Genomic DNA, 15,187 nt, shown 5'->3' with positions numbered 1-15,187 from the left:
TTAAGACTTGAGGATGTCCGACCTATGTCAAGAGACAGATGGTGGATAAATTAGAGGATAGATCTATTATAGCTCACTTTATAGGGTATCCTAAAAAATTTATGGGATACTACTTCTACTTTTTATAAGACCACAATATGATTGTGAGTCGAAATATCATATTTCTAGAAAAATAGTTTATCCGGGATGATGGCAGTGAGAGGTTAGTTGAGCTCGAAGAGAAGGTCTCTGAAGAGCCAAGAGCTATAGATCCTCAGGAACCCATTGTCTATAAACCAGTAGTAGATGTTCCTCAACCACCTTATAGATCTAGCAGAATCTTCTGACCTCCTGAAAGGTATATGGGTATGCTTACGGACAAAGTAAAGAAAATATTTTTTATAGGAGATAGGGGTCATGGTGATGATCCTAATATCTTTGATGAGATGATGTCTGATATCGATTTAAAAAAATGGTTAGATGCTATGAAGTCAGAAATTGACTCGATACACTCGAGCCAAGTCTAGACCTTAGTGGATTCATCTGAGAATATTATACCTATTAGATGTAAATGGATCTACAAAAAGAAAATAGGTACTGATGGTAAGGCAGAGATCTATAAAGCTAAGCTTGTAGCTAAAGATTATAGTCAGCACAAGGACATTGACTATCAAAAAATTTTTTCGTCCGTAGCCATGCTGAAATCCATCCGCACTTTACTTGCTGTTGCAGCTTACTATGATTATAAAATCTGACAGATGGATGTGAAAACTGTCTTCCTAAACAGATATCTTGAGGAAGATATCTATATGGAGCAGCCTATGGGTTTTATATCTGGTGATGGTGATCACAGAGTCTGCAAACTGCAAAAATTCATATACGGATTAAAGCAAGCTTCTCAGAGTTGGAACCATCATTTTGATGAAGCGATCAAATCATTTGATTTTATCAAAAATGAAAAAGAACCATATGTATATAAAAGGGTCAGTGGGAGCGCAATAACATTCCTTGTACTGTACGTGGATGATATTCTCCTCATTAGGGATGATATTTTCATTCTGAGCATGGTCAAAAGATGGTTGTCTAAGGAATTCTCCATTAAAGGTATAGGAGAAGTATCCTATATTCTCGGAATAAAGATCTATAAGGATAGATCTAAACGGATGTTAGGCCTATCACAAAAGCTGTACATAGAAAAAATATTGAAGAGGTTCAGCATGAAAACTCCAAAGGAGGATTTTTACCTCTTAAGCATGGTATTAATCTTTTCAAGATGATGTGTTCGACCACATCTAAAAAAATTTAGCGCATGAGTAGGATTTCTTATGCTTCCACCATTCGAAGCTTCATATATGCCATGCTATGTACTTGACTTGATATTGCTCTTGTTGTGAGTGTCACAAATAGGTATCAATCGAATTCAGACGAAGAGTACTGGATAGCTATGAAGAACATTCTTAAGTACTTAAAAAGGACTAAGGATTTGTTATTGATCTTTGGAGGAGATTCTAAGTTGCAAGTTGAGGGATATACTAACTCAGACTTCATGTCTGATCCTGATGATAGAAAGTCTACGTCAGGATATGTATTCATTTGTAATGGTGACGTAGTTAGCTGAATGAGTTCCAAGCAACCCATCATAGCGGATTCGACCATGGAGGCTAAGTATGTGGTTGCTTCAGATGCTACAAAGTAAGGCTTCTGGTTCAAGAAGTTCATCACGAAACTTAGGGTTATAACATCGGATGCCATACTACTCTACTGTGACAATAATGGAACCATAGCACTTGCTAAGGAGCCGAAGTCTCATCAGAAATCAAAACATATCGAGTGACAGTATCACATCATACGTGACTACCTCGAAAAGAAACATGTCGGGTGTAAAGAGTAGATTTTGCGGACAACGTGGCAGACCCGCTGACTAAGTAGTTGAGCCAACCGAAAATGAAAGTCCACCTTGAGAAGATGAAACTTAGATTTATGGCCAATTGACTTTAGTCCAAGTAGGAGATTGTTAGATGTATGTCCTAGAAGCCAATATGGCTGACATATTGTAATAACTCTAGGATACAATTTTGTACTTAATACATTGATTTGATCAATAAAAGGGCAAAATTATTTTTTATTCAAGTGTGATATTTTTTTGAATCGTCCATAGAATTAGTTTTCGATACATATTTTCAAAGGTTGAGAATTAGAGACATGTATTTAATTCTTAAATGCTCCCGATCATAGGATCATCATGAGGACGGCGATCGATCCGGATAGACTGACGCACAGATCGCTTCCTTCGGGATAGATGAGTCTCTGATCTACAGTGTAGAGACATTAGATGACGAGTGTGGATAGTTGTTAGAGAATAACTAGTACTGAATATGACCATATGAGAGATCACTTGGATTTCTATTCAATCATCAGTGATTACCATACGAGAGATCACTTGAATTTCTATTCAATCGTCAGTGATTGTCTCGATGTTGTAGTTATGTGAATGATCTTTTTACCTTAGATTGTACTACTGCTCGCAGTGACACTGCTGGAGTTTGACTAACACATAAATATAAATCTCAATGAGCTCTTGTAGTAGATGTTGGCGCTAGTTGGTTCACTGTAAGAGTAGGGTGTGCATTAAGATGGGACCTATCAACTTTGATAGAGAGAAATAGTCTTATGAGATTTGAAGGCTAAGTCTAAGAATCTATGACCATAGTAGTATAATTGATGAAAAAGAGTTTTCATAGGAATCACATTTGGACTTGAGCTAATCGAATCTATCATATGACTGATGTTGAGGTTTGACAATTTATCCATAACCGGCCATCAAGTCGGGACTCATAATAGAGAGACTGAATCATATGTTAACTACACTTTGAGGTTCATTTCAGTTCTACAGAGTTGTCACTACACATTGCTAGGTGTCAGTGGTAGATTGTGAGAGCTCACTAGGATTATTCTGGATCGACAATTCTTGATGAGTTAGAGTGAAATATTCTGATCCATTGAAAAGAGTTTCAATAATACTTTGATAGAGATCATTGTATATCTTACTATCAGATAGAATTAAATCTATGGGGTCACATAACAAAGAGATTAGACCTAGAATTAGCAATTGAGCTTATAAAGTGACAATTGGATTTAGAAAAATCTGATTGGGTTCAAGATAACCTTGCTAGCACATGGTTGGACCCAATTTCTCTTTTCGTTTGGATTTCTTATTTGATAAGATTATTTAAACTTAATTACTTACTAATAACCTATATGAATAAGATTTATTTGACTTCAATTGTTGGGTGTCTAAGGTTTTGGATCATATGAATTAAAAGTATAAGTCCTTTATTATTTTTCTTGATAGTTGTTATGGGGCGCTACCTTGATTGGATCAAGCTGGGCATATCCTATGATTAGAGGGTCTTTTAATCTGATATGGGGCATCTCTTGGGTGCAAAAGAGGGTGTGTTTAATTAGATGCATGGTCTGCAAGAGTTGGCACCTAATAAGATTCCTAATGTAAGTTCAATAACTTAAGTTATTAGAAAACCTAATGCAAGTAGGACTTGTATTATGAGATTGAATAAGATTCAATCCTCATGCCTATTTAAAGGGACCTTTCCTAAGGTTTATAGCACATCTAATCAATAGCCCACATGCCCCATAGGAGGTGCCCATGCTCTCTCTTCCTCTCCCTTTCTCTTCTCCCTTGGCATCCCACACGTCCCATCTAGTTGGGACGTCCCACTTCTTCCTCACGCCCAAGCTGTTGGGCATCCCTCTATTATTGGTTTTCAGAGTTTGGTAGTAGCACAAAGCAAGGAAGAAAGACAAGAGAAGAAGAGAAGAAAAAGATCAAAGAAAGAGATTAAGTGTTGATTGTGATCCAGACATCGTTCAGATTCAGTTGGCTAAATTTTTTTAGAGAAAAAAATTTAATTTGAAGAGGGCTATTCCAGGCTGATCCTAAGTGGATACCGATAGAGGCTGAATACTTGTACAGCTAGAAAATTTTTTTTTCTTTTTCAGATCTAAATTTGAAGAAAAAGATTGTGAAACAGGTATGCGATTTGATCACAATCTGAATTTTAGCATATGTCAATTTTAGCACATGAACTAGATCCTTATGATTTTTTTATTTTTATGCATGCATGATTCAGATTAAAAGTATTTTAATCTTTTATTTCACTACGATGTTTAAAAAATAAAATTTTGAATCACACATGCATGCCCTTAACCTCGAATTACAACATCATAGACATTGGTAACTTACTGAGCCTATAAAGCTCACTCCCTTTTCTCTTTTTTTCGAGATCTAGAAGATTCTATAGGGATGGAGACTGATTGGTGAGAAGCATAAGATTTAGGAAACTATTTACTTAGTTATATTCAAATGGTTACATTTCAAAAATTATTTTGAATTTCATTGGATTTTTGATTTCTTTGTTATCGAACATGGAGACTTTATTTTTCTATTAAATAAATATATTAGAGAATTTAATTTTATCATTGCCTGAGTTGAATTAAGATCTTTATATTTTGGTGAAAGGTAGGCCTTGCATGTTCGAGGGGTTTAAACCTTAAGGATGTGTAGCCATTTTTTGCGTGCCCAGCTTGGATCATCAGATCGGGGCATAACAGATTAAGTGGTATCAGAGTATAGATTAAAAGATCTTATACAATAAGTTTGTTAGTGAGAGTGGGGTAGAATTTAGGGTGTGTTTGGATAACTAAAATTGTTGATAATCAATAATTATATTAAAACTGATTCTTTCTTTCTGAATAGATCATGATGGCTCAAAACCAACTAGGATGGTTGTCTGAAACTATAGAAGACTCTCATGCGGTGAGTACACATCGTACTTATCAGAATGGATATGCCTCTCAAACTCTTAGTGCCTCCTGAACTCGTGGTGTCTCTCGAGCAGCTGGTGCTTCTCAAGCTGATGCCACCTCTCGAGCAGCTTAGTCATCTAGGTCCACTCATAGTGCTCGTAGTCCATCACCAGAATATGGTGAGAGTCGAACTGCTAACCCTCCCCATCAGCAGGATGATTTTCAAAACAATAATCAAGGGACAACTAATACTGATGGTCCAGTGGCAAATGTCATACAAGCCTTGATCGAACTGGTGCAGCAGATGGAATGACAAGAAAATAGAGGTGGCTAGTCGTCAAGTTCGGAACGAGGAATAAGAGAGTTTAAAAAATTGGTACCACCTACTTTTGAAGGCTCCATTGAACCCATTGAGTCATTTAAGTGGCTCAAGGAGATGGAAAAAATATTTTCCAACATGGAGTGCATCGATCAGAAAAAAAATCCGCTTCACTGCCTACAGTTGTAGGGTGAAGCATTTGAATGGTGGGAAGCCACCAAGCAATAGCAAGGGACTGATGGGCCAATTACTTGAGATATTTTTTGTCAAGAGTTTATGGACATGTGTTTTCCTGAGAGCCCCAGATTTGAGAAGGAAAGTGAATTTACCAGACTGATTCAGGGGAATATGGCAGTGGCCCAATATGAGGCCAAATTTATTGAATTGTCTCGCTTTGCTCCAGACCTTATGGCAATTGATAATATCAAGGTTAGGAGATTTGAGAAAGGATTAAAGCTTGGAATTCGTGCTGGAGTGAGACCGATGTAGTTGGTCTTTTATTGGGAGGTTGTCAACCTAGCTAAAATAGTGAAGCAGAAAAATGATAACATATAACAAGAGAGGCAGTGATAATCAAGAAAAAAGGTCTAAATCTGATGGTTACCCTAGTAAATAGTCAAAGCATCAAGAAACTCAGCAAAAGGGTGGGGGGGACCAATCAAAGAAAGAACCTTGATGTGATTGATGTAGAGGATTTCATTTGGAGTAGGATTGCTGCTAGTTTTTCAAAATCTATTTTGAATGTGGTCAGTAGGGCCACAAGGCTGTGGATTGCCCTCGCCGTCCAAATTTTAGATACCAACAGCCCTTCTAGAATGCACCTAGACTATCTACTTCGGGAGCACTGACCTCTTATCCAGGTCAACCCTTAGGATAAGGGCAAAGAAGACCTCTAAAGCAAAAGATTCAGTTCTGTATATATGTTATGACTCAGCAGGATGTGGAGACATCAAATGCCGTAGTGGTAGGTGCCCCAAAACTCCTTCTGACCTAGTTTAATTTAAAGGTTATACAATCTTATGTGTTGAGAGTTATGCTTGATAGGAATAATAAAACTTTAATTCATGATGGGTATTATCAAAATAGCATCCACACATGCTTGTATTTTATTTGATCTCAGGCTTATCCATTCTTTTATTTCATTTGAATTTGCTAGAAAGGTTGGCCTTAGGCCTGTGCCCTTGGAAGATGAGATATGTGTCTCTACTCCGAATGAGAGCATCATCGTGGTTGACATAGTTTGTCCCTCTTGTACTTTAAGCATTAGAGGTCATGATCTTGCATCTGATTTGATGATTCTATAGATGAGGGATTTTGATGTTATCCTAGGAATGGGCTGGCTTACCTCATGCCATGCCATGGTAGATTGCTTTAGGAAGAGAGTGACTATATAGATTCTAGGATAGGCATCGTTTAGCTTCTTGGGCAAAAGAATGAATATCCTTATTAAAACTATATCATCCATGCAAGCTTGTACAATACTAAGGTTTGTGCAGGATACTTGGCCAGTATTGTAGATACACAGCAAGAGAAGGTAAAGATAGCAAATATTCCTATAGTAAGAGAGTTTCCTGATGTATGTTCAGAAGATCTTCCAAAATTGCCCCATGATAGAGAGAGAGTTTTAATTAATTTGGCACCTGATGCTGGACCTATCTCTAAAACCCCCAATCGAATGGCTCTAGCTAAATTGAAGAAGCTTAAGGAACAACTCCAAGAATTTCTTGATAAGGGCTTTATCAAATCCAATGTCTCTCCATGGGGTGCTCCGATACTTTCTATTAAGAAGAAGGATGAGAGTATGAGGTTATGCATTAATTGACTATAGAGAATTGAATAAGTTAACAATTCAAAATAAATATTCTTTGCCAAGGATAGATGATCTTTTTGATCAGCTTCAGGGTGCCCAAATATTTTCAAAATTAGATCTACGATCCAGATATAAATATCAAGACTGATGATATACCCAAAATAGCTTTTTGGACTAGATACGAACATTATAAATTTTTGGTTATACCATTTGGATTGATAAATACTCCCACAGTTTTCATGGACATGATGAATAGAGTATTCAAAACTTATTTGGATCAGTGTAGTAGTATTTATAGATGATATTTTGATATATTCAAAGAGTCAGAAGGATCATAAAAGGCATTTGAGGATAGTGTTACAAACACTAAGGGAGTAGAAATTATATGCAAAGCTGAAAAAGTATCAATTTTGGCTTGAGAGTATCTCTTTTCTCGAGTACATAATCTCTAAAAAAGACATATCTATGGACCCGACAAAGATAGAGGCAATTGTGAACTGTTAGATGTATGCCCTAGAAGCCAATTAGACTGATACATGTAATCTTTCTAAGGGTATAATTTATAATTTTGACTTATCAATGAAATAAAATTTGAATTATTTTTTCATTCATATCGTGTGATGTGTCTATGAATCGTCCAATGAATTAATAAGATGATGACATATTTTTTAAAAGTTGAAGATTTGAGGCATGTGTCATTGATGGTTAATTGATAAATCGCTTCCAATCGTAGGATCATTATGGGGATGGTGATTGATCCAGATTGATTGGTACACAGATCGCTTTTCTTAAGGATAAATGAGTCTCGAGTTTATAGTATGGAGATACTGGAGTGAGAGTACAGATGGTTGTTGGAGAACAAAGATATTGAGTATGACCAACATGAGTAGTCATTTGGATATCTACCTTCTTGTCAGTGACATACCCGTGCTGTAGTAGTATGAATAATTCTTCGACCTATGGTACCTTGGCTATTCATAATAAGATTGTTTTAGTTTGACTATGCTATTGATGCATAGTCGTTGATAGCACCAAAAATAACTCTACTCACTACATAGGTAGGATGAGTCGAGATCGTATCCTCAGGGACTCTGGGCTAAGTTGAGATTGCAAAATAAAAGAAAGAAGCGTTGTTTTTGATTTAGAGAATAAATTATCTTAAAATTGATGTAATTAGAAAATAAAGAGCTCGAGAGTTTTGAATTAATTTTGCACTAGCAGAGTTGTATCTCTTTTTTAATTAAATAGATGCGATTAATCTTAGAAAAAATACCTCTCTTTCCTCGGCACACCCCGTACCTGTAGATCACGGTGTGTCTCCGAAAAGTACTAGGTAAACAACTCTTCTTTTCTCAGCACGCCCCATACCCGTAGATCATGGTGCATCTCCGAAAAGTAAAAGTTATTCTTAATATTAATCTAACAGGAAAGTATAAATAAAAGTATATGAAAGAGAGCAAATAAAGAACTCATGACGATTTAAATAAAAAGCATAATCTTTATTGCATATAAAGAAATATAAGAAAGTTTAGAACAATAAACCCATCTCTGTGTCGTTACAAAATTTCTTCTCCACTCCCGAGACTGCTAGCCTAGCTGCTCATGGAGTAGTCCCTTTCTTTTCCTCTATGCAAGGCTCTAGAAGAATTTCTGGAATCTCCCTCCAATGAGAGTACAAAAGTCCTTTTATAGGTGTTAGGAGGGAGGAGTTTTACATGATTTTTCGATGTGGGACTAAAGAAAATACTAAGGACTAAAAGATGGATGGATGAGATGGAAAGATCACAAGCAGATAAAGAAAATACAAATTCTTCCTCTTGAAGTATTTTCAAATATTATATTTTTTTCCTTCCATCTGCTCGCCGCTGTGTCCACGAACCTTGCACACCCGCTGCCTCGCTCGCTCCTCCGCTCTCGCCCGTGCTGTCGCTCGCCCGTGCCCGCGCACGCCCACGCCTGCGCTGCCCGCGATGCCGTGCATGCCCACTCCCGCAATGCCGCGCATGCCCACGCTCGCGCTGCTGCTGTTAGGAAGCGCTCCCTTTTCTTTTTGATTACCAAAAAAAAACTTTTATTTTTTTAAAATAACGTCTATATCCTTTTTAGATTCTTTGCATAGTATCTTCATTTTCTATAATACCGTATGCATCCTTCTTTTATTTTAATTTTATTTTAAGTCCAATTTTTTTTAAACTTGAGTCTTTTTGATCTATGAATCAAACTCTTTGTATCGGCAATCAACTTTTCTGTAAAACATAAAAAGAAGCATCAAATTTTTAATAAATAAAATAAATTAACTATAATTTTTTATTTTAAATGACTTAAATTAAGTATTTATCACACCCCCAACTTAAATTTTGCTCATCCTCGAGTAAAATAGATATATCAGCATTGTGTACCGACTCGATCTTGAATAAAAAGTTAGGTTAGGCATCCCAAAAGATAAATGATACATGATCAGACCATTAAAGAGATACTTCATTGGATTATCAATTTGACCAAATTAGTGGCTGAGTATTAACTAAAGAAATTTCAAGAGCTTTTCTTTCACTAACTCCCCACTTTACTCTTTAAATCCTCTAACTTAATGTGAGAGAGGTTTATTATCTTCTTGCAATTTAGTTGGGGGGGGGAGAAAATTAATCAAATCCTCGAGTGTGGTCAGAAATAATTAGTTTTGTGTATCCGAATTTTATTTTGATTAAGAGTCAATTAGGCATCCTAATAAATAAATGATTAACGATCAAGATAATTTTAGAGATATTGAAGAATAAATTATTAAAAAAATCCAATGAATAGTAGGGTTTAGACTAGACTAAATTTTAGGAGTGATTCTACAACCCTCTTCTTACTAATCTCAATAAAGAATCTGCTTCATGAGAGATTGGATGGAAAGGTCGAGGTATGCAAAAAAATTCTCCTTAAAATTTACTTTAAAAAAAAATATTGGTTTCCTACTGAGTAACCGGGCCCTTTCGCCTAAGTAAGCATTGTGGTTCGCATAAAAAGGTGGGCAATATTAAAAAAAAAAGTGGATAATAAGGGGACTAAATTGCAAGAAGATAATAAACCTCTCTCACATTAAGTTAGAGGATTTAAAGAGTAAAGTGAAGAGTTGGTGAAAGAAAAGCTCTTGAAATTTTTTTAGTTAATACTCAGCCACTAATTGGATCAAATTAATAATCTAATGAAGTATCTCTTTAATAGTCTGACCAGGTATCATTTACCTTTTGGGATGCCTAACCTAACTTTTTATTCAGGACCGAGTCGGTACACAATGCTGATATATCTATTTTACTCGAGGATAAGCAAAATTTAAGTTGGGGGGTGTGATAAACACTTAATTTAAGTTATTTAAAGTAAAAAATTATAGTTAATTTATTTTATTTATTAAAAATTTGATGCTTCTTTTTATGTTTTACAGGAAAGGTGATCGTCGATACAAAGAGTTCGATTCATAGATCCAAAAGATTCAAGTTTGAAAAAAATTAGATTTAAAATAAAATTAAAATAAAATTTAGATACATAAAACTAATTATTTCTGACCACACTTGAGGATTTGATTAATTTTTTCTCACCCCAACTTAATCTACATTGTCCTCAATGGAGTAGGAAAGCAAAGAAAATAAAAGGAGAGAGTGCACCTGGGATAATTTTGCTTCGGAAGTTGAAGATAGCTTCATTGATTAATAGGCTCTTGTTCTAAATTTTTACAGCTACGGTAAAGTAAAAAAATATGAAATCATTGGGTTGCCTCCCAACAAGCGCTAAGTTTTACATCTTCAGCCAGACTGAATTGAGTATTATGGTGGTATTGGATCCACTAAATTAATAGATTCAATTAATTCTCCATCACTAATTCCATCTATGTAAGGTTTCAATCGCTGACCGTTCACTTTAAAGGTGTTCCCCTGTTTAGGATTTTTGAGTTCTATAGCTCCATAAAGAAATACCTGAGTTACAATGAAAGGTCCGTCCCAACGTGAGCGAAGTTTTCTAAGAAACAGACGCAACCTAGAATTGAAGAGCCAAACTTTTTGATTGGGCTCGAATATTTTTCGTGCAATGAATTTATCGTGGTATGCTTTAGTTCGATCCTTATAAATTTTGGCACTCTCATACGCTTCATTGCGTAGCTCTTCAAGTTCATTTAGTTGAAGTCTCTTATTGAAACCTGCATTTTTTCATATCAAAGTTAAATTGTCGTATGGCCCAAAATGTACGATGTTCCAATTCCACCGACAGATGACAAGCTTTTTCGAATATAAGTCGATAAGGAGACATTCCTATGGGTGTTTTAAAAGCAGTACGGTAAGCCCATAATGCATCATCTAAGCGAAGAGATCAATCTTTTCTATCGGGCCTAACCGTCTTTTCTAGGATATGTTTAATCTCCCTATTTGACACCTCTACCTGACCATTAGTTTGGGGATGATATGGTGTGGCCACTTTGTGTGTAATATTATATTTTTTCATAAGTGCTTCAAAATATTTATTCGTAAAATGAGTCCCCCCATCACTAATGATCACCCTTAGGAAGCCAAATCGACTAATGATGTTTCGTTGGATAAAACTAGTTACAATTTTATTATCATTAGTCCGTGTAGCTATTGCCTCCACCCATTTTGATACGTAATCAACTGCCACTAGAATATATTCGAATCCAAATGATGCTGGAAAAGGTCCCATGAAATCAATCTCCCAAACATAGAAGATTTCTACTACTAAAATGGGAGTCAGTGGCATCATATCCTTCTTGGATAAATTTCCTGTTCACTGACATTGTAGACAACTTCGGTCAAATTCATGTGCATCCTTGAAAAGCGTTGGCCAATAAAACCCACTCTACAGTACTTTTGCTGTAGTTTTTCTTTCACTAAAATGTCCCCCACATGCCGAAGAATGGCAAAAAGTGAGAATACTTTGGAATTCACTCTCGGAGACACAACGGCGAATAACTTGGTCAGGACAGTATTTGAATAGTTCAGATTCTTTCCAGAAATAATGTTTAATTTGTGAGAAAAATCGATCCTTTTCTTATTTTATCCAGTGAGAAGGTACTTGTCCTGTTGACAAGTAATTGACAATATGGGCAAACCATGGAGGACGGCTAGAGGAGATTGCGAAAAGTTGTTCGTCAGAAAATTTCTCTTTGACCTCATCTATGCCTATCGTGTGTTCAACTAAGATCCTTGAGATGTGATCAGCTACCACATTCTCGGAACCCTTCATATCTCAGATTTTCAGATCAAATTCTTGTAAAAGAAGGATCCATCTGATCAAACGCGGTTTAGTATCTTTCTTTAAGAGGAGATGTTTCAGAGCCGCATGATCAGAGTAAACTAGAACCTTAGACCCTAACAGATATGAGCGAAATTTTTCAAGGGCGAACACTACTGCTAGTAGCTCTTTTTCTGTTATGGTGTAGTTTAATTGGGCATCAGAAAGAGTCTTGCTAGCATAATAGATCACATGTGGCTCCTTATTGATTTTTTGGCCTAAGACGGTACCTATTGCAAAGTCAGAGGCATCACACATGATTTTAAATGGTAGGGTCCAATCTGGAGATTTTATGATTGGTGCAGTGGTTAAGGCAGTTCTGAGTTTATTATAAGTGGTTAGGCAATCTTCATTAAAATCAAAAGAATTTTCCTTAGCAAGTAAGTTGCACAAGGGTCGTGAGATCTTGCTGAAATCCTTAATGAAGCGCTTATAGAAACCTACGTGGCCTAGGAAGGATCGCACTTGTTTAACTGAGGTTGGGGGAGGCAATTTTGAGATTACTTCAACCTTTGCTTTATCTATTTCAATCCCCCACTTGGATACAATATGTCTAAGCACGATTCCTTCACGAACCATAAAATGACTCTTCTCCCAACTTAAAACCAAATTTGTCTCTATACATCGTTGAAGAACCTTGGTTAGGTTCTGAAGACAATCATCAAAGGTAGAGCCAAATACTAAAAAATCATCCATGAAGACTTCTAGAAATTTATCGATCATATCAGAAAAGATGGCCAAAATGCACCGTTGAAAAGTGGCTGGTGCATTGCAGAGACCGAATGGCATACATCTAAATGCAAATGTTCCATAAGGGCATGTAAAGGTAGTCTTTTCTTGATCAGCAGAAAATATCGAGATCTGGTTATATCCCGAATATCCATCTAGAAAATAGAAGAAACTTTGTCCTGCTAGCCATTCTAAAATTTGATCAATAAAAGGCAAAGGAAAATGATCTTTCCTAGTAACGGCATTCAGCTTTCGGTAGTCCACACATACTCGCCAACCAGTTGTTGCACGAGTAGGAATTAACTCACCCTCATCATTCTCTATTACGGTAATACCTGACTTCTTAGGTACTACTTGGGTTGGACTAACCCACTGGCTATCTGAAATTGGGTAGATAATTCCAGCATCTAGCCATTTCACTACTTCCTTTTTCACGACTTCCTGCATATTCGGATTCAATCTTCGTTGCATGTCCCTATGTGGTTTTGCCTCAACCTCGCAGTGAATATGATGCATACAAACAGAAGGATCTATACCCTTCAAATCGACAATTGACCACCCTATAGCCTCTTTATGCTTTTTGAGTACCCCGATAAGTTTGTCTTCCTGGTCGTTGGTTAGGTCAGACGCAATGATCACTGGAAGAGTATCATTGGATCCAAGAAATGAATATTTCAGCGTAGCAGGAAGAGGCTTTAGCTCTAGAGTAGGTGGTGCTTCTAAGGATGGTACCAGAGGGCATGATTGAATTGGTAATTGCTCGTACTTTACAGTCCAATGGGGATTGGTGCCAAAATTGGGAGGTTCTAGCAAAGCATGTATTTCTTCAGTGTATCCATCAATATCAAAATTATCCATTTCAAAATGTGTTAGGCATGCCTGTAAAGGATCTGAGTTGAGCAAGGCAGGAGCTTTATCTTCTATAACTTCCTCTAACAAGTTGATCTCATTATGGTCGTACACAGGTGGTCCCAAAGATGCATTGAAAATATTCAACCTTAGCTTCTTATTTCCGAAAGATACATCCATAACTCCAGTCCTACAATTTATACAAGTATTAGCGGTTGCTAAGAAGGGTCTACCTAGGATGATTGGTATTTGGTTGGGGTTGCTGCCAGATTCTATATCCAGCACAAGAAAGTCAACAGGAAAGTAAAATTCATCTACTTTCATCAATACGTCTTCCAGCATTCCACGGGGTACCTTAATGGATCGGTCTGCTAGTTGTAAGGTCACTGTTGTGGGTTTTAACTCTCCAAATTCAAATAGGTCATATACAGAGCTCGGGAGAAGGTTGACACTTGCACCCAAATCTAATAATGTCTTCTTAATCGTGAGGTTCCCTATGACACAAGAAATAATTGGGGTACTTAGATCTTTCAGTTTGGATGGGGCAATTTGCTGGAAAACTGAGCTGGCCTGCTCAGTTAGGTGGATTTTTCTTGGTATTTGTGTCTTTGATTTTCGTTTCTATGTACACAGGTCCTTTAGAAATTTGGCATAGGTCGGAACTTGCTTAATGGCATCGAGAAGAGATAAGTTTATCTGGACTTATTTAAATAGTTCCAACATTTCATTCATTTTTATACCCTTCTTATCAAGAGGCAAAGAGGATTCTAAAGCACTGAAAAATGGAGCTGTAGGTGCAGGTGCTGGGTTAACAGGTTCTTTCCTCTCTTCAGATTTTTTCTTTTCTGTTGTAGCTAGAATTGGTTGCTCTTGTTGTTGGATTACTTCAGGTTGATTTAAGATTTTTCTGCTTCTAAGGGTCATGATCAATTTGGCATGTTCGAAAAAAGTTTCAAGATCAATGGAGCTTTCAGCCATGTACTGACCTTTTGGGTTATTAATAGGTTGACTAGGTAATTTGCCTTCTTCCCTCCTACTGAAAGCTGTTGTTAGCTGATCTATCTGGATCTCTAGCTTTGCTATTGATTGCCTATAGGAGTGAAGGAGTTGGGTATTCATTTCTAGTCCTTTAAGTGCTTGCAGTTCTTTTTCTTTGAAAGCCGAGCTATGAGTACTCGGAGTGGGTTGAGGAGGGTTCTGGTATTGTGGCTGGAATGGATGCCTAAAAGTTACATCCGGGTAACCTGATCTTTGTTGCATCGGAGGAACCACTGATTGTGATTTCCATGAGAAATTCGGATGGTTTCTCCATCTCGGATTGTACGTACTAGAATAGGGGTTGTTCTCTGGTCTATGAGTAGTTTGGGCTTGATGGCCTTATTCTTGTACATATTCAA

This window comes from Elaeis guineensis, chromosome 10 (assembly GCF_000442705.2).
Source record: "Elaeis guineensis isolate ETL-2024a chromosome 10, EG11, whole genome shotgun sequence".
NCBI classification, from domain to species: Eukaryota; Viridiplantae; Streptophyta; class Magnoliopsida; order Arecales; family Arecaceae; genus Elaeis; species Elaeis guineensis.
This window is presented reverse-complemented; position numbering follows the sequence as displayed.